This window comes from Bos mutus, chromosome 2 (assembly GCF_027580195.1).
Source record: "Bos mutus isolate GX-2022 chromosome 2, NWIPB_WYAK_1.1, whole genome shotgun sequence".
Classification (NCBI taxonomy): Eukaryota; Metazoa; Chordata; class Mammalia; order Artiodactyla; family Bovidae; genus Bos; species Bos mutus.
This window is the reverse complement of record NC_091618.1, coordinates 16,123,884-16,143,351: the sequence shown is the minus strand read 5'-3', so window position 1 is coordinate 16,143,351 and position 19,468 is coordinate 16,123,884. Positions and strand designations below refer to the sequence as shown.

Sequence of the window (19,468 nt, the reverse complement as noted above, 5' to 3'; positions counted from 1 at the left end):
ACTTACTTCAACATGAAAAATGACATGATGTTATCAAGAGAAGTTAAAGATGCCTTAGCTAAATGTTCATGAACTGAAAGGTTTGATGTAGTAAAGATATTCTTTCCAAACTGATGTATAGATTCCATACGATCCCAGCAAGCTCCCTGTACACTCACTCTGTTGAGATTTGTCTTCTTCTTTTTTTAATAATAAATGGATGTTGAATTTTGTCAAATGCTTTTTTCTCCATCTATTGAGGTGGTCAAATGGTTTTTTATTTTCATTTTGTTAGTATAACTTCAGTATTTTAAAGGTGAGGAAGCTAGGATATGTTTCCAGTTAGAAGTAATGTGACATGCTTCAAGCTAAGCAAATCCAGGACCTTAGCTCTTGAGGGCTCTACTTCTGTGACTGTCTCTTGAATACCACAGACGTTCTGGAATCCAGAGGGTATTGGTGCACGCTGTTTGGTTGCCATGTCATGCATCAGTTTGGGTCAGGATGGAGGATGCTGAGAGTGGGTGGATTTCTCTGGTTCTAATTAGAAATATAAGCTGATATTGAAGATTGCAGGGAGGTGCAGCCGAGAAATTCATTTAGCCATAAATGTCTACTATGCCTGTGTTAATGCTATGCCCTGGGATGTCCTTGTCATTGATTTTCATTGTTTTGGGTACTCACTTCCCAGAAATTGCTTCCTACTGTTCCAAGTTTTCTAAGACTCATGCTGGTTTATAGCCTTCCTTTTCCTTGAATCAGGATGAAATCAGATAATACCCTTACTTTTCCCAAGTGTGGAAAACAGGAACTGGACTCTATATAGTTGAATGAGTAGAAAGCCAGGTTGAAGTCAGTCATTGCTTACAAAGGATCTTTGGGGTAAAATGCCCACAGGTTGAAATACTGCCTAAATGGTTGAAGAAAGCTCTTGAAAATTAATGTAACAGGTGTTGCAAATAAATATATGTAAACATGTTTGATCCATAAAACATTTTTATTTGTGGCTGTTTTTAAAAAGACAGCTTTATAACTTAGGGTTTCTTCTTTTTTACATCTCTGATCCTGAGTTCATAGTACTGTATTTTGGAAAAGCTAGAAATATTAAATAATGCTTTGAGGGTAAACCTTCTCTCAGTATTTCCATTATAAAATGCAATTTTAAAGGGTTTAGAAGTCAACTATAAAAATTTGTTCTTGGCTGATACTTTGTATACAAAAATCTCTGCCCAGGGTAATTTTCAGAAGAATTTTTGCAGTGGCATAAACTGTGAGGTTATATGGTAGTACCAGCTTACATTGAACTCATTTTTTATGCTTCTATCAAAGTGGAGGAAAAATGACAGCTTTTAAAATGATTCAAATAAAACAATATGAAAATTATATTTCTAGCTCTTGGTTAAAAAATGTTATTCTACCAACAGAAGACTCACCATTGGCCTAAGTATCCAAACCCAGTGTAAGCCACCAATCAAAATGATTTTAGAGTAATTCTTCTAAAACCAGATCTTAACAGCTGATTTTGAAAGTAGCATTTGGCCCATCAGTGACTGTGTAACCCTGAAGAGATCCTTTTGGGCCCTGCTTGTTGAAAAACAAACACAAACCATAGGGCTTCCTTGGTGGCTCAGATGGTAATAGAATCTGCCTGCAATGCAGGAGACACGGTTTTGATCCCTGGGTTGGGAAGAGCCCCTGGGGAAGGAAATGGCTACCCACTCCAGCAATCTTCCCTGGAGAATCCTATGGACAGAGGAGCCTGGCAGGCTACCATCATGGAGTCGTAGAGTCGGACACAACTGAGCAACAAACACCTCACTTCACTGTTGAAAAATGGCTTTTTGTTTGGTACCTGAGCTTACCTGTCTGCAAATTAAGGAAAAAAGTACTAGTGGGAAAGCAAAGACATGTTTCTTCCATGATTGGAGAATTACCCAGTGAAGCTGGAAAACCTCTTGTTCTTGTAACATTCTCAAAGCTCTGGACAGGTCTTAGCTTGAAAAGGTCGACCACAATGAAGATAAGCTCCTTGCTCTTATGTTATTGTGAATACATGTGCACTTTACAGCCTGTGGCCAGGTTTCCTTTTTGTTTTTTTCCTACTTCTTCTTCAAAGTTAAATCACATAAGCAGATTTCCTCAAGGGATAATTCTGTATGTGGTGGCCAGACTGGTCCCAGAGTTCATAATAACTTTCTCTGGTATGTCAACTTGTGAATGTCAGAAGTACAGTTGTTGTGCATAGAGCCCATAGGGAACAGTAGAGGTCTTGTCAGTTTGAAATGAAACATGACTTTGTGCGAAATATGAATAAAAAATTGTATTGGGTATATATAATTGTTCAGAAATATAGTCTGCATGGTAGAGAAGGGATTACCTCATTAGTGAAAGTCTTCCCTACTCTATTGTCTAAAGTAATGATGCTATATCATACTTTGGTCCAAGCAAGATAAAAACAACAACAGGACCAACAGCAAAACCTTTTAGTTTTTGCTCAGCAAACAACTTTCTTAAACAAATATATTTATCAACATTTATTCAAAGATCTTGGGAGGTTTGCTTTAGATTTATAAGGTCCTCTTGTGTACCTGCTGGGGCTTGTAGGTCTGGGTGTGCCGAGGTAGAAGAAAACTTGCCTTGGCTTCAGAGGTTGAGTCTTGTTGCTTTCTTTACATATAGTAAAATTTAGCCTTTTTAACATTCAGTTCTATGAATTTTAAAGCATGTGTAGATTTGTGTAACCTCTACCACAGTCAAGATAGAAAACAGTTTCATCCTACCCACAAATTCCCTCATGTCTCTTTTTACTCAACACTTCCCCTTACCCCACAGCCCCTGCCAACCATTAATCTGTTTTGTGTCCCTGTGGATTTGCCTTTTGCAGAATGTCATATAAATGGAATTGTTTTGAGTCTGGCCCTTTCCTATTAGCATAATGCATTTGAGATTCATGCACGTTGTTTAGAGTTGCTGAATAGTATTCCATTGTATTGATGTTCCAGAGTTTGTTTACCCATACACCAGTTGAAGAACATTTGGATTATTTTCAGCTTTTGACCATTAAGAAGAAAACTGCTGTAAATGTTGCTGTACATGTCTCTGTATGAACATTTTTTTTTTTTTTTCCCCTCTTGGTCAAATGCCTAGAAGTGGAATTGCTGGGTCATATGGTAAGCGTATGTTTGTCTTTATAAAAAACCATGCAGCTGTGTTCCAAAGTAGTTGTACCACTTTTCACTCCCATTAAAAATACGTGAGAGGTTCTGTTTTTCCACATCCTCACCAGGATATAGTAGTAGTATTCTAGCCGTTCTCATGGGCGGATGGTGATATTTACTTTTTGTTGTTGTAGTTGTTGATTATCTTTTGTTTTTGTGTTTTCCTGATGAAAAAATGATACTAAACAATTTGTGGGTGTGCTCACTGGCCATTCATATAAATTTAGTTTTTTTCTGGGATGTCTGTGCAAGTTTTTTACGCATTTTGCAGTTGGTTTGTTTTTGTGTTAATGAACTGTAAGACTTTGTGTCCTATGAATAAAGACTTCTGAGAGGTGTGTATGTGTATATACATTTATTTATCTCAGGTCTTCTGTTACTGTTGTTGTTGTTTTTTTTGTCTAGTTGTTTTATTACCTGATAAATATCTGTGATTGAGGATCTTTTTTATTAGGTACATGTAACTTACAATTATTATAACTTGGTAATGCATTGACTCTTTAAAAATTAAAAAAAATTTATTATCTTTAAGATTTATTTGGCTGTGCCAGGTCTTAGTTGCAGTGCATGCGACCTCTAAGTTGTGGCATGTAGAATCTAGGTCCCTGACCTGGGATCAGACCCAGGCCCCCTGCATTGGGAGTGTGGAGTCTTAGCCCTGGACAATGGGAAGTCCCTGCATTGGCTCTTTCATTAACATGAAATAATCCTCCTTGACCCTTGTGATGCCTTTTTTTCTTGACTTCCACTCCGTGTGATTATTTAGCTACTTCAGTTTTATAAGAATGTTTTCCCAGGTGGGAAATGATAGAGAACATCTGACATGACATAAGAAAGATTAATCATGGAGGAGGAGGGGGCAGTGGCATAGTAGGGGAGAAGGTCCTACCCAGTGAGCAGAGCACTCAAGGGAAGAAAATAGGATTCCAAGCTGGATCACTCTGTCTGTGGTTTGAGGTGGGAGGAAGGAAAGGATGGTTGCAGATACAATTAGATTTTTTAGAGTTGGCCATACCTTAAATCTATTAAAAATCTAGCAGTAAGCACACAGATTATAGTGTGCCAGCAACCACTAATCAAACGTGGTTTCAGTTTTTATTATCAGTACATGAGTGTGGTAGTTAAGTGTTGGCTGACTTTTCAGATAATTGTGGTTAATCTGTTAGTAGTAAATTGGCTATATGGAACATCTTAGGTTCTGGGATTGTGGCCCTGTTTATATTAACGTCCTGAATATCCCTTGCTCTGAAAATTTTTTTATTGTATACTGCCTGGTTTTTTGAAATGGTGTCTACAAATTGAGCTTATTTTTCAGTGAGGGCCAGCATAGTCAAGTATGTCTCAAGGATGTGAAATTCATTTTGCTACAGATGATGTGAAGTGAAGGAATCTGAGGGCAGGCACTGCAGCTACGTCTCTGTACATGTAAAAACTTCAAATACAAATAATCTTTATTTGACATGTGCTCTACATCCATGAGCATGTTGTTTAAATTTTTTTAGGTTCTTTTCTTTCCTGAAGGATGTTATGTTCTTGCTTTGATTCTATATCAAAAATGATCATGATTCTAAAAAGGGAATGATCTTTGGTTCATGGAAACAGTTGAAAATTATTACTAGTAGGCTTCTGTGAATACAAATGCAAAGAAATTACCTTTAAAAAGAACCCTACTTTGATCATTTCTGAGGAGAACTTCAACTTTGTTCTTTACTAGGATTGAAAACTGGCCACAATCCTCAGACACAGGAGGGTATCAGTCCAGTCTACCTCCTTGCTGCGGGAATGGGCATGTGATTGATTCAGGAATGAACGTGTGACCCGAATCAGTCCCAGCAACATAGTCCTGAGACTTTTGTGCAGAGCACCTGGGCACGAATTTCTCTCTTTTTTTTCCCCCACTCTAGTCTCTAAAAGAATGGGATATATTCTAGAGCTATTGGAGTCCTTGACACATGAAGAGAGAGGCTGCCCTGGTTTTGAAATTAATATTGAGGAAATCTGAAATCTGTCTCTCTACCTCTCTTTCCCACCCTCCCCCACTTCCATTCCTCCCTCCCTTTGCAAATTCAGATGAGCCTCTCAGTCTGATCAGAATGACTCAATTATGTAAGCTAATCAGTTACTTTAAAAAAGCCAATTCAAGTTTTTCTGTCTCTTGCAGCTAAAACAGTCATTATTAATACACTGAGTATATTTTAGAGACTTAAGTCAACATACAATAAAGAGTAAGGTTAAGAGAAAAGAAACCACTGTACAGAGTTACCAGTAAAATGTGTGTATTCTTTCACTAAATCTCAATAATCGTCTATTCCTTTCATGAACTCTGCTCTTGGAAGTTCTTCTGTCCAGTTCTTCTCTCTCTTAGGAACTCTTCCCTAGGGTTTGCTTTCCCACTTTTGCTTCTATCTACCTCTTGCCTGACTGTATTTGTTCCTGAGTTTCAGAACTTGGTGTGATAGTCTGCCAAATTCTCTTCCCTACCTCTGTACTCTTTCCTGGCGTCTAAATATTTGATATCTTGCTATGGAGAGTATTCTTGGTGGAAATCTGCTGAGTTCTGTGAATTGTCCCCACTCTAAGGGGAAGTGTGCCTGCTTCCTACTCTTCTTGGTGACTAGGCACAGAGGTTTGGTTGCATCAGGGTGAGGTTGTGGGTAGTTAGTTTCTTGTGGTGGCCATGAAGAAAAGAAAAGAGGGCATGTGTTACGAGACACCCAGAATTCTGTTTCAAGCCCTGCGATCTCTTAGGAACCATGTGCAGAAACCCTAAAGCCAGCCTCATCAGACCTCTGCACTCTGAGAGAAGTTCTTATCCTGAGCCCAGGCCTGCCACTGTATAGGCTCCTTGATGAATACAGATCGTTTCTCCAAGAGCCCTTTTTCCTTTTTTTCTTAAAATATTAAAAAAAAAAAAAAGCTGAACAATTTAAAAAGGGAGTTAATAGTTCTCCTAACTGCTCACAGGGAAATAGAAAGGAGAGATGGATCCTACTGTTCTGAGTTGTTAGAAACCTGTGTTTGAGTTGCTGTGATCTAAGCCAGGAAGCAGTTTGAAGTCTGAGTGGTGTCTAATGGAACGAATTGGCAGATAAGATTAAAATGGTTAAAAAATGTCAGTGGATACTGAGAAGGTAAGGTCTTTGAATGCTAAGTCAAAGAACAGAGAATTAGTTTCTTTAGGGAAGAAAAAACCATGAAAAATTTTGAGTAAGAAGGTAATTTAATCAGATTTTTTTTTTTTTTAATTTCCGGAAATCTGTAAGATGGTGGCACTGAGAATACCAGGGAATTTGTGGAAATATAAGCACTCTTGTAAAAAAGACAAGTGAAGGACTTGGCAAAGCAGTATGCTTGGCAGCAGAAAGAGTCAAATTTGGTTGTGAGGTTTTGAGTTTGAAAGGCCTGGAAGAAAATGCTTGTGGTATTAATAAAAAAAGAGAAGAGGAAGGGGAAATGCTTTGAGGGGAAGGACTAGAGTGGCTTTTGATGGTTTGAGTTTAGGTGATAGTAGCGCATGAGAGTGGAATCGTGTTGGAGACATTGTGCTAGGTTCTATGTTAAGTGCTGGGAATACAACATTGACCAAATGGGTGTGAAAAAGTCCCTGCTCTCATGGAGCTTGTGTTTCACTAGGAAAGACATAATAATGTACATACAATGCCATGGTCAATAGTGATAAGGACTGAAGAGGAAAAATAAAATAAGGAAGAGAGATGTGAATTTGGGGGTGGGGTTGAGATTTTACATAGGGTGACCAAAGAAGGCTTCATAGAGAAAGTGATGATGAGTAAGCACTGAAGGAAGTGAGGGTCCTTGTGAGGATCTTGGAGAACAGTGAATATATACCTAACTTGCTCAATGAGTAGTAGAGATGCTGAGGAGGGGAGTAATTGAAGTTGAAGTCTGAAGGATCACCAGGTAGGGGTAGAGCTCAGGTACGGCCTCTGCATCACTCAGGATCTGCGATTTAGCTCTGAGGGAGTCAGAAAGCCTTGCAGGATGTAGAGCAGAGAATTGACCTGATTTGACCACCTTTCATAGGCTCACTCTGACTGCTGTGTTGGGAGAAGACGAAAAGAGGACAAGAGTAGGAGCAGCCCCCTTACGAGGCTCTTGCCTGTATCTAGGTGAGAGATGATGGACCTGAACCAGGATGGAGGCCGTGGTGGCCACGAAGCTAGAGCTGATAGGATGAGTTGATGGCTGTGATGCAGGTTGGGGGAGAAGAGGAAGGAATTGATTCATTGATAAGGCTAACAAGAGTTTTGGCCTGAGTAACTGGAAGAAATGGGAATAGTTTTTTCTACTCTTGTTAACTGAATAAAAGGTACTTTTGGATTAACTACTATAGGCAAACAGAATTCCCAATTAACATATATACCTTTAAGAACATCTGTAATATGTCTTTAAATTGATAGGATCCCTGGTCCTGTTTTAAAATGAAAGAAGCATATTGGCAAGCCTTGTCAAGAACTCCCTGTGGAAATATCAATTGCTTTTCTTGGCTCCAAGGTATTTCCTGAACAGTGTATTATACTTTGTCCCAAGTGTGCCATTAAGGGATTTGAAAGTTTGTTAAAACATGTGTGGCAAGTGAGTGCCGTCACTTAAGCCCAGCCAGAGAAGCCAGGAAACGAAAAGCAGCTCCTCGTGGACTTTGTGACATGCATTACCTGTGAATCAGAGGCTCAGGTGGGTTAGGCAGGGCAGTATCTCCTGTGCACAAAGCCTCCAGCAGACTCTTGTAAACAGCCCTTTCAGTAGAAAGTGCCCGAGGACATAGGGATATGTAAATCTTCTCAGAGAAGCTCCATCCTACCAAGTTGATAACAACTCCCTGCCCCCCAGGAATGTCATAGAATTTATTTGCTTGAAACAGAATTTTCCAGTACTAATATAGACTTGCTCTTTTATGCGATTTAAAATAGTACTCTTCAGTGATGGCTTTTGTGTTCAGGGAACGGTTTTTTCTATATCGGTACACAGGGAGGCTATGAAATGTTTCATGTGTGGAGCTTGGGTAAGCCATCAAGATGAAAGGTTACTTGGCATTTTTCTTTAGGATTCTGTTTAAATTGGTTACAGGTACTCTGTTGCTCACCAGTTTTGAAATGCATTATATTAATTCTAAAAAAGATGGGGAAGAAAAAAACTAATATGAGTTTTGAAGTCACAGGTTTCTTCATTCTGGTGAGTTTGGGTTGCTCTCTGCAGTTGATCACGTATACCACTCAGTGTAGACATCACCCACCCCTCTTCTAAAAAACAGAGACATCACTTTGCTGACAAGTCAAAGCTATGGTTTTTCCAGTAGTCACGTATGAATGTGAGAGTTGGACCATAAAGAAAGCTGAGCACCAAAGAATTGATGCTTTTGAAGTGTGGTGTTGGAGAGGACTCTAGAGAGTCCCTTGGACTGCAAGGAGATCCAACCAGTCCATCCTAAAGGAAATCTGTCCTGAATATTCATTGAAAAGACTGATGCTGAAGCTGCAACTCCAGTACTTTTGCCACCTGATGTGAAGAACTGACTCATGGGAAAAAACCCTGATGCTGGAAAAGGTTGAGGCAGGAGGAAAAGGGGACCACAGAGGATGAGGTGGTTGGATGGCATCACTGACTTGATAGACATGAATTTGAGCAAGCTGTGGGAGTTGGTGATGCACAGGGAAGCCTGAAGTGCTGCAGTCCATGGGGTCACAGAGAATCAGATACGACTGAGCAAACTGAACTGACTGACCCCCTTCTAAGGGATGGATTGGTACTTCACACTGCGGGAAGCGGTGCTTGCATCTTGGCTTTCTCTTCATCTAGGCATTCATGGTTTTTCTAGCTAAAACTGTTGTTTTCAAATTGGTGACAGTGTACTTTATGGTTACATTTGGGTTTATATTGAAACTGGGGTTATAATTTAGATATAAAGGTTTAGAATTATTTCAGAAAAATGCATTTATGTAAACATCTTATGGTTTTATTCATTTGCATGTATACTTATGTTTGTGTCTTGTGATAAGTTTCTTCTCTGGTAAAATAACCAAGTTTCCAGACAGGGCAGTCATGGAGGGCAGTGCAGTATGGTGTAGACAAGCATACTCGCTTTTCCTGAAGGAGAACGTGCATTCTCTTGTCTCCCTCTTCTGCACATGTGTCCTTCCCCAGCTTAGTCCCCTTTTCATGTGTTCACCTGTCCGAATCCTGAGGGAGGTGGGGTGTGAAGTGAATAAGCCAGGTTGGGAGTTGAGTGAATCTGTTTTCTACTTTTCCCTCAGTCTTGATCTGTTTCACAAAGGGCTGGACCAGTTTATTCATTTTGCTGTACATTCTTGCTGATATTTGGTGTTATCAGAATATTTAGATTTTGCCCATCTGTGGGTCTGTAGGGATATCTCATGGTGATTTTAATTTGTATTTCTGTGATGACTTAATGAGGCTGAGCTTCTTTCCATGTTTATTGGCTGTTTGGCAATAAAGATTCACTATTTTGTTAAGGGCCTTTAAGCCTTTTCCCCATTTGTCTATTGGATTGTCTTTCACTGATCTATAGGAGTTCTCTATGTATTCTGGATTATGAGCACTGCCATGGCTTATCTTTTTAAATTTCTTTTACATTACTGTAGGATAAAAGGAAAATTTAATTTTAATGGAGTTGAATTTATCATTATTTTCTTTCATGGCAGTGCTTTTTGGTTATGTTTGAAATGTATTTCCTTATGTATTTTCTAAAATTCTGCCAGCCTTTTAGATTAGCGTCTTCCTTAGCCATTTCCCCATCACATGGTTGCACAGGGTCTCTGATTTAGCAAGTGTTCTTGTTTTCAAATTAGGGATGTTCCTTAAGGCCTTTTGCCATTCCTTTGTTAACACTGGGCTTGTGTTCCCTTTAAATTACATAAGTCATGCTGTACTCACTGTCCTTTTCCAAAACGTGTATCTTTTCTTCTCTTTGTCTCTGGTCTCAAGATTCTGGGCTTAGGCCTATTCCTTTCAGAGGTAAGCTTCTTGGAACCTCCTCTCAATTTCATCCCTGACGGGTTCTCAGGGTCCAGGTCCTACTGAAGAGGCCACATTAATGCTGTCCAGCCTCCAGAGATTGCAGCCTGTTGGAAAAAGGGGATCACCTTTTCCTTTCATTACACTACCACCCTGTCTCCAAAAGGAGACAATAGGGAGATTACAGATGTATCCATGGTAAAACTAACTGCAGGGTGTGTTTGACGAACATTTCTCTGTGTGTGTGTATGCACGTCCTTTTGTATTTTTACTGTTTGCTTTTATGAGCAGAGTTTTGTCATGCTCATCCTATCCCGTTTATGGAATAAGACTGAAAGTGAAAAAGTTTTGTGTGACCCAGTGATTTGGTTCCCGCACAAACCTGTTTCTGTCCTGTCCTCCAGAGACTAGACTAAACCTCCAAGAGAGAAATAGCCCCAGTTGCAGTGTGCACCGGAGAAGGCAATGGCACCCCACTCTAGTACTCTTGCCTGGAAAATCCCATGGATGGAGGAGCCTGGTAGGCTGCAGTCCTTGGTGTCGCTAAGAGTCAGGGACGACTGAGCGACTTCATTTTCACTTTTCACTTTCATGCGTTGAAGAAGGAAATGGCAACCCACTCCAGTGTTCTTGCCTGGAGAATCCCAGGGACGGGGGAGCCTGGGGGTCGCACAGAGTCGGACATGACTGAAGTGACTTAGCAGTAGCAGCAGCAGCAGTGTGCACTCTCAGAATAGTAAGTGCAGGCAGCTGCCTTGTTCCCTCAGGTCTGTGGAGGAAACCTGAGGAAGTTTTAAAGTCCTCAGTTAACCAGGTCAGTAATGTATCCATTTTCCTAAGGCCTCCCTCCTTTCACCCTGAGCTCAGAGCTTTCCAAAATACTGATCAATCTAAACTAGTAGCCTCCAGCACTAGACATTTCATATTGTACAAATATAAATTGTATTATATCCTCACAGAGCATTTACTGTCTACTTGTAGATGTGTGTTTTTCTGTGGAGAAAGGGTTTACAGCTTTCACGTGATTATCAGAGGGAATGAAAATTATCACAGGGAATTCTTAGTATGTCATCTCTGTGAAACTTCAAAATTGAGAACCGCTGAACTAGACTTTTCCAACTTTTTCAAGATCAGTCCCACAGAAGAAGGCCTGTAACTTTACAGATCCAGGAAAAATTGGGCTGCTATTTTCTAACCCTCGTACTCTTGTGTCTGGAAACTATTCTGAAAACTCTCTTGCATCCTGATAGTCTTTTATATTCCTTTTTTCAATTTTCTACCCTTTTATCCATCTGTTTATTCCTTAAACATTGAGCACCTAGATTGACTATGCAAGTTGCTGTAGAATAATCAGATATATAATTGGCGAACATATAATCTGAGGAAAATCACATGCATAGATAATACCTGTGCTTGTGTTCAGTCACTAAGTTGTGTCCACTCTGTGTGACCCCAAGACTGTAGCCTGCCAGGCTCCTCTGTCCATGGGATTTCCTGGGCAAGAATCTTAGAGTGAGTTGCCATTTCCTTCTCCAGGGAATCTTCCTGACTCACGGATTGAACCCTCATCTCCTGCATTGGCAGGCGGATTCTTTACCACTGAGCCACCTGGGAAGTCCATAGATACACTGTAGTGAAAGAAAAGGAAAGTCCAGTAGAGGAGGTGCGTATGAATTGCTTTTGGACTTTAGAAAAGGATACCTGCCTCTGTTCTGGGGCAAGTACCAAGGCGTGAGGAGGAAGTGAAAGACTATGTGGTGGATTCTAGGGTTATAGAATCCAAACGATTTGGGTCTTTAGAGATGGGTGGATTTTAGATATATGTAGATGTTAAAGAAACCTGAGCACCGAAGAATTGATGCTTTTTAACTGTGGTGTTGGAGAAGACTCTTGAGAGTCCCTTGGACAGCAAGGATATCAAACCAGTCAATCCTAAAGGAAATAAGTCCTGAATATTCATTGAAAGGACTGATGCTGAAGCTGAAGCACCAATACTTTGGCAACCTGATGTGAAGAACTGACTCATTGGAAAAGACCTTGATGCTGAGAAAGAATGAAGGCAGGAGGAGAAGGGGGTGACAGGGAATGAGGTGGTTGGATGGCATCATCGACTCAATGGACATGAGTTTGAGCAAGCTTGGGGAGTTGGCGATGGATAGGGAAGCCTGGCGTGCTGCTGCAGTTTATGGGGTTGCAGAGAATCAGACACGACTGAGCGACTGAACTGAACTGAGATGTTAAATGCAGTCATCTCTGGTTCTTTATTCATTCAAATGCGACTTGAGTATATATGTGACCTAGCCTTGGTCACTTTATGGAGTTTATATTTATCAGGGCAGGTGGATTCTGAACAGGTCATTTTCTAATTAATTGCTATTTATTCATTCATTCAACAAATACTTGAGTGGCTACTAAATGTTTTTCCCAACTCTTAGAATATAGCAGTAAAGAAAATAACCTCTGTGCTCATGAAACCCACATCCTAGTTGAGAGACAGAAAGTAGGTAAATATATAATAAATTGCCAGGTAGTAATAAGTGCAGTGATGAGAAATAACAGTGAGGTGGGGCTGTTTCAGTTAATGTGATTAAGGTAGGCCTCTCTGAGAGGAGGATATTTGAGCAGAGACTTAATCAGAACGAAGATAGCAATTCCTGTGAATAGCTGGACAGAGAGTTTCTTGATAGAGGGAATAGCAAATGTTAAAATCTCAAGATGAAGATGTTTATGTTCTAGGAACAGCAAGGAGATCTCTGGGATTGGAGTGTAATTTGCAAAGGAAGAAACTGTAGAAGATGAGAGTGGAAAAGTAGATATGGGCCAGATTGGACAAGACACCATGGCCTGGTGATGGATTGATGTTGGGAAGCTATTGGGAGAATGACATGGCGTGATTTGTTTTAAAAAGACAACTCTATCTCCTTTGGTCCAAAATAGAAGTCGGGAGACCGGTTGTCATAGTAGTTCCACAAGGACATAAAGGTTGCTTGGATTTGTACAGTGACAGTTGAAACATCACGAAGCTATATTTTCAGGGAAGGATCAGTGGGCTATCTTGTTGGATTGGATGTGGGTGTGTGAGGGAGACAGTCAAGAGTGATGTCCCAGTTTGGTGCCGTCTGCCAAGAGGCAGCACTGGGAAAGGGGTGGGATCAGGTGGGGACCAAGGGTTCTTGTTTGAGGTGCCAGCTGACATCCAGATGATGTTAAGTAGGCAAATGGATATGAATCTGGAATTCAGGGAATGGTTGAGGCTAGGGTTTTAATTTTTTGGAGTTAATGGCATATAGAGAGATTTAAAGCCAGGAGACTGGGTGAAATCATCTAGGGAGTGAGTGTAAATGATCCCCTCCCTAGTGGTGTTTAATATCTTCCTCTGTTCCTTAATCACGTCAGATTCAAGTTCAACTAGGGGAAAATACTTCACAGATAGTGGTATGTACTTCCTAATTATAGTACATCAGGAAGCAATTTGGTTCTTTCTCTTTTTTATGATATTTGTATTAATCAGTGGGTTCAGGTATTGCTGTTGTGGTCTATCTGTTATAAAATTCCATCCCCATCAGCATTTAGCAACCATTCATGATCATTTTTGGAATCCATCATGTCAATAGGGATAGCAGAAAGGTGTTAATGGATGTCTTTCCTTCCTTCTTAATTAGCTGAAATTCTTCTGTAAAGAAGCACTTTACCTCATCAGCTGTTTGGTTAGCCTGAGGTACAGTTTGTACAGGAAAGGTAGGATGAATGTTTAGAATTTCCTAAGGTTGACCAGAGACACCTCTTTCATGATGATTTCTGAGTCCTTTTGATGAGACTCCAGTAGCCTGTAAGTGCTTCCTTGTTTTTCACATATGACAAGATCTTCCAGGTTCATCTTGTTGATTTCTTTTTCTAGACTTGAATTAGCCATTTCTCTAAGGAGTTGCACAGCCCTCACTCTTAATCAATATGTGGTATGGAAGGGTTAGAGTGCCTTTTGTATCCTATGACCTTCAGGTGATCTTTTCCCCCCATAACATTTATTCTAATGGGTACTGTGATAATAAAAATAGAATGAAAATACTTTAAAAATGCAGTGTATTGATTTATATTTTAACTTCACAGTTTTGAATGACTTGATTTATACACTAAACCCTACTACCTTAACAGCATTTTCTGCTTTAGTAACTCAAAATTGAAATTAGTGCCTAAAACACTAATTCTTGAGTATAGCTAATCTAAACCATGGAGATTATCGCAAAATCAGAACTGGGTTGATTTTGAAATGTGCTCTTCAGTTAAGCTTGCTGTACTCTGGTTATTGTTTCCCACTGGGCTCTTCTTCCCATTGACTCTTCCTTGAACTTAGCGTGTATAAGCCAAAGCATAATTCTTCATATGTAGGTAGGCAGAATCATGGTGATTACAGAATTCTTTTTATAGATTACTCACACACTTATATACCCATACAAAGACTACGTTTCAGTGTGGGATAGTTAAGCCTTCACACTGTATAAAGTCCATATTCTGGTTAGCCCTCTAATATTTTCTCCATGGTCTATAGGAACCAAATCCTTTGTGGAAACCATTAGCAGCAGAAATAAAAACATAATACAGTGTAATTCAGGTATGACCTAAATCAAATCCCTTATGATTATACAGTGGAAGTGACAAATAGATTTAAGGGACTAGATCTGATAGATAGAGTGCCTGTGAACTATGGACAGAGGTTCGTGACATTGTACAGGAGACAGGTATCAAGACCATCCCCAGGAAAAAGAAATGCGAAAAAGCAAAATGGCTATCTGAGGAGGCCTTACAAATAGCTTTGAAAAGAATAGAAGCGAAAAGCAAAGGAGAAAAGAAAAGATATACCCATTTGAATGCAGAGTTCCAAAGAAAAGCAAGGAGAGAGAAGAAAGCCTTTCTAAGCGATCAATGCAAAGAAATAGAGGAAAACAATAGAATGGGAAAGACTAGAGATCTCTTCAATAAAATTATAGATACCAAGGGGACATTTCATGCAAAGATGGGCTCGATAAAGGACAGAAATGGTATGGACCTGACAGAAGCAGAAGATATTAAGAAGAGGTGGCAAGAATACACAGAACTGTACAAAAAAAAAATCTTCACGACCCAGATAATCACAATGGTGTGATCACTGACCTAGAGCCAGACATCCTGGAATGTGAAGTCAAGTGGGCCTTAGGAAGCATCACTACAATCAAAGCTAGTGGAGGTGATGGAATTCCAGTTGAGCTATTTAAAATCCTAAAAGATGATGCTGTGAAAGTGCTGCACTCAATATGTCAACAAATTTGGAAAACTCAACAGTGGCCACAGGACTGGAAAAGGTCAATTTTCATTCCAATCCCAAAGAAAGGCAATGCCAAAGAATGCTCAAACTACCGCACAATTGCACTCATCTCACACGCTAGTAAAGTAATGCTCAAAATTCTCCAAGTTCCAGATGTTCAAGCTGGTTTTAGAAAAGGCAGAGGAACCAGAGATCAAAGTGCCAACATCTGCTGGATCACTGAAAAAGCAAGAGAGTTCCAGAAAAACATCTATTTCTGCTTTATTGACTATGCCAAAGCCTTTGACTGTGTGGATCACAATAAACTGTGGAAAATTCTGAAAGAGATGGGAATAGCAGACCACCTGACCTGCCTCTTGAGAAACCTATATGCAGGTCAGGAAGCAACAGTTAGAACTGAACATGGAACAACGGACTGGTTCCAAATAGGAAAAGGAGTACGTCAAGGCTGAATATTGTCACCCTGCTTATTTAACTTATATGCAGAGTACATCATGGGAAATGCTGGGTTGGAGGAAGCACAAGCTGGAATCAATATTGCCGGGAGAAATATCAATAACCTCAGATATGCAGATGACACCAAGTGAAGTGAAGTTGCCCAGTCGTGTCCGATTCTTTGCGACCCCATAGACTACAGCCTACAAGGCTCCTCTGTCCACGGAATTTTCCAGGCAAGAGTACTGGAGTGGGTTGCCATTTCCTTCTCCAGGGGATCTTCCCGACCCAGGGATTGAACCCAGGTCTCCCACATTACAGGCAGACACTTTACCTAGTGAAGAGGAACTAAAAAGCCTCTTGATGAAAGTGAAAGAGGAGAGTGAAAAAGTTGGCTTAAAGCTCAACATTCAGAAAACGAAGATCATGGCATCTGGTCCCATCACTTCATGAGAAATAAATGGGGAAACAGTGGCTGACTTTATTTTTCTGGGCTCCAAAATCACTGCAAATGGTGATTGCAGCCATGAAATTAAAAGACACTTGCTCTTTGGAAGGAAAGTTATGACCAACCTAGATAGCATATTCAAAAACAGAGACATTACTTTGCCAACAAAGGTCCGTCTAGTCAAGGCTATGGTTTTTCCAGTAGTCATGTGTGGATGTGAGAGTTGGACTATAAAGAAAGCTGAGTTCCAAATTGATGGTTTTGAACTGTGATGTTGGAGAAGACTCTTGAGAGTCCCTTGGACTTCAAGGAGATCCAATCAGTCCATCCTAAAGGAGATCAGTCATTGGTGTTCATTGGAAGGTCTGATGTTGAAGCTGAAACTCTAATACTTTGGCTACCTGATGCGAAGAGCTGACTCATTTAAAAAGACCCTGATGCTGGGAAAGATTGAGGGCAGGAGAAGAAGGGGATGACAGAGGATGAAATGGTTGGATGGCATCACCAACTCAATGGACATGAGTTTGGGTGGACTCCGGGAGTTGGTGATGGACAGGGAGGCCTGGCATGCTGCAGCTCATGGGGTCGTGAAGAGTCAGACACGAATGACTGACTGAACTGAACTGAACTGAACTGAAAGGCCTGGAACCTTTGTTTACCATCTTTCCAGAAACTGCATTTTACCTTCTAGTTTAACTCTGGCATGTCAGTTGTTTTCTCTCACCCCTGCCCCCAGCACTCCTCTCTCTGAGATGAGGTGTGTAAGGCATGACTCTTAGAAAAGAACAGTAGACCAGTGATCGTGTGTAGCCACCATGCTTAGATACGGGGTACACATGTGTACCTCCTGCCTGTGTTTTGGGCTGTTCTGACAGTGCCTGAGGTTGTGTTAATTCTGAGGATGATCAGGGGCAGATCTTCCTAAATGTTATTGAATTTGCTGGGCACGTTTAAGGAAATTGAGTGAGTCTGCTGATTTGAGAGATGACAGGTTCTTTTTCTTCTCTAATTTGTTAGTGAGTACTGTCTTTTGAATGATATGCTCTGGGTCAGGTGTGTAACCAGGACTTACGTATCAAGGTGAAGTGCACATAGAGGAGAACTGGTTTTGTAAATTGTGTATTAATTTCAAACTTAGCTGTTGCTTCAGTCTTATATATTCTCATACAGTAAAGGGTCTGAGGGGTATCTCTTCAGCTAGTTCTGGCTTAGCCAGTTGAGCTTTTCTTTTCTTTTTTTTTACTATCAAAGAAAAAAAGTCTTGTTTGTTTGGAAATAATGAACAAACGTGGAAATAATGAACAAATTAATGAATGACCAAGTGAATAAATCAGTGAATCTGACAAGAGTCAAAACAAGGCAAGAGTTGAAAGAAAATTTCATTAAATATATTCAGAAATTGGAAATCAAGTTTTCAAAAGATTTTATTAAAAGGCACCATTTGCTCAGAGAAGTTCACCATTTCTTACAATTATTTCTGTTATGACGTTTTCATGAAGTCAAATATTTTAAAACTTTGGGAATATATTTTTAGAGTCTATATTTTGATGGTGTGAATATCTTTGGAGTATTTTATTTTGATTTTTTTTGGTGGATATTATAATATTCTTTGTCTGGGGACAGTTGTGTTAATTGGAATCTGTCACATTATAGTGTTTGGAGAGAGATGTTTTTTGATAACTTTTTCTGCCTGTATAAAATGAAGATCTTTCATTAAGTGTGATCTTTTTGTGATCTAATTTGAACATTAATCTGGTTTGTTGAAAGCAAGCATTTAATTTGAAACCTCAAAGTTAAACTCAGGAAAATATTCAGTTTAATCGCTCAGTCGTGTCTGACTCTTTGTGACCCCATGGACTGCAGTACCCCAGGCCTCCCTGTCCATCACCAACTCCCAGAGCTTGCTCAAACTCATGTCCATTGAATTGGTAATGCCATCCAACCATCTCATCCTCTGTCGTCCCCTTCTCCTCCTGTCTTCAATCTTTCCCAGCATCAGGGTCTTTTCCAATGAGTCAGTTCTTCCCATCAGGTGGCCAAAGTATTGGAACTTCAGCTTCAGCATCAGTCCTTCCAATGAATATTCAGGACTGATTTCCTTTAGGATTGACTGCAAGGATTGATCTCCTTGCAGTCCAAGAGACTCTCAAGAGTCTTCACCACCACCACAGTTTAAAAGCATCAATTCTTTGGCACTCAACTTTCTTTATGGTCCAACTCTCACATCCATACATGACTATTGGGAAAACCATAGCTTTGACTAGATGGACCTTTGTTGGCAAAGTAATGTCTCTGCTTCTTAATACGCTGTCTAGGTTGGTTATAGCTTTACTTCCAAGGAGCAAGAGTCTTTTAATTTCATGGCTGCAGTCATCATCTGCAGTGATTTTGGAGCCCAGGAAAATAACGTCTGTCACTGTTTCCATTGTTTCCCATTCTATTTGCCATGAAGTGATTAGACCTCTCGATTATAGACACTTAGGGAAACCGCTAGAAGCTCTCTCACTTCACTCAGGTCTCTGCTCAAATGTCGCTTCATCCAGGGGGCACCTACCCTAACCACCTTACTGGTAAACCAGCCTCAGTCTCCAGTGTCTATGTATGCTTTTTCATTAGCGTTAAACTTTTTGCTGTTTACACTGCTGCATCTTTGCCACTTAGAATAGTGCCTGGCACCATGAAAGGTATTCCATAATGATTTGTTGAATGAGTAAATTGTTTACCGTCTGTCTCCCCAATAGAATTCAGGCCTCATAAGGATGCCTGGCACAAGTTTGGCCTTCTAGCATTTGCTTGAAAGAATGAAGTGAATGTAATACCAATAGTATTCAAATTCACGTGTGTGTGTGTGTGTGTGTGTATGCTGGTCAGTCGCTTCAGTTGTGTCCGACTCTTTGCGACTCGATGGACTGCTGCCCTTCAGGCTCCTCTGTCTGTGGGATTCTCTAGGTAAGAATACTTGAGTGGGTTGCTGTGCCCTTCTTCATATATATGTATATGATATGTATATGTATATATATACATATATGATCACATCTTGGTTATATGTTTAAACTGCACATAGGTTTCTCATCCAGAAATGGATTGTTGGAAGGATGT

At 40.1% G+C, this 19,468-nt stretch overlaps 1 protein-coding gene across 5 annotated transcripts in view; it reads left to right on the top strand.

The window, feature by feature from the left end:
- The window catches only part of DIS3L2 (DIS3 like 3'-5' exoribonuclease 2), a 356,855-nt gene that overhangs the window by 83,409 nt on the left and 253,978 nt on the right, over positions 1-19,468 (top strand). The gene's annotated exons all lie outside the window — the stretch shown is intronic.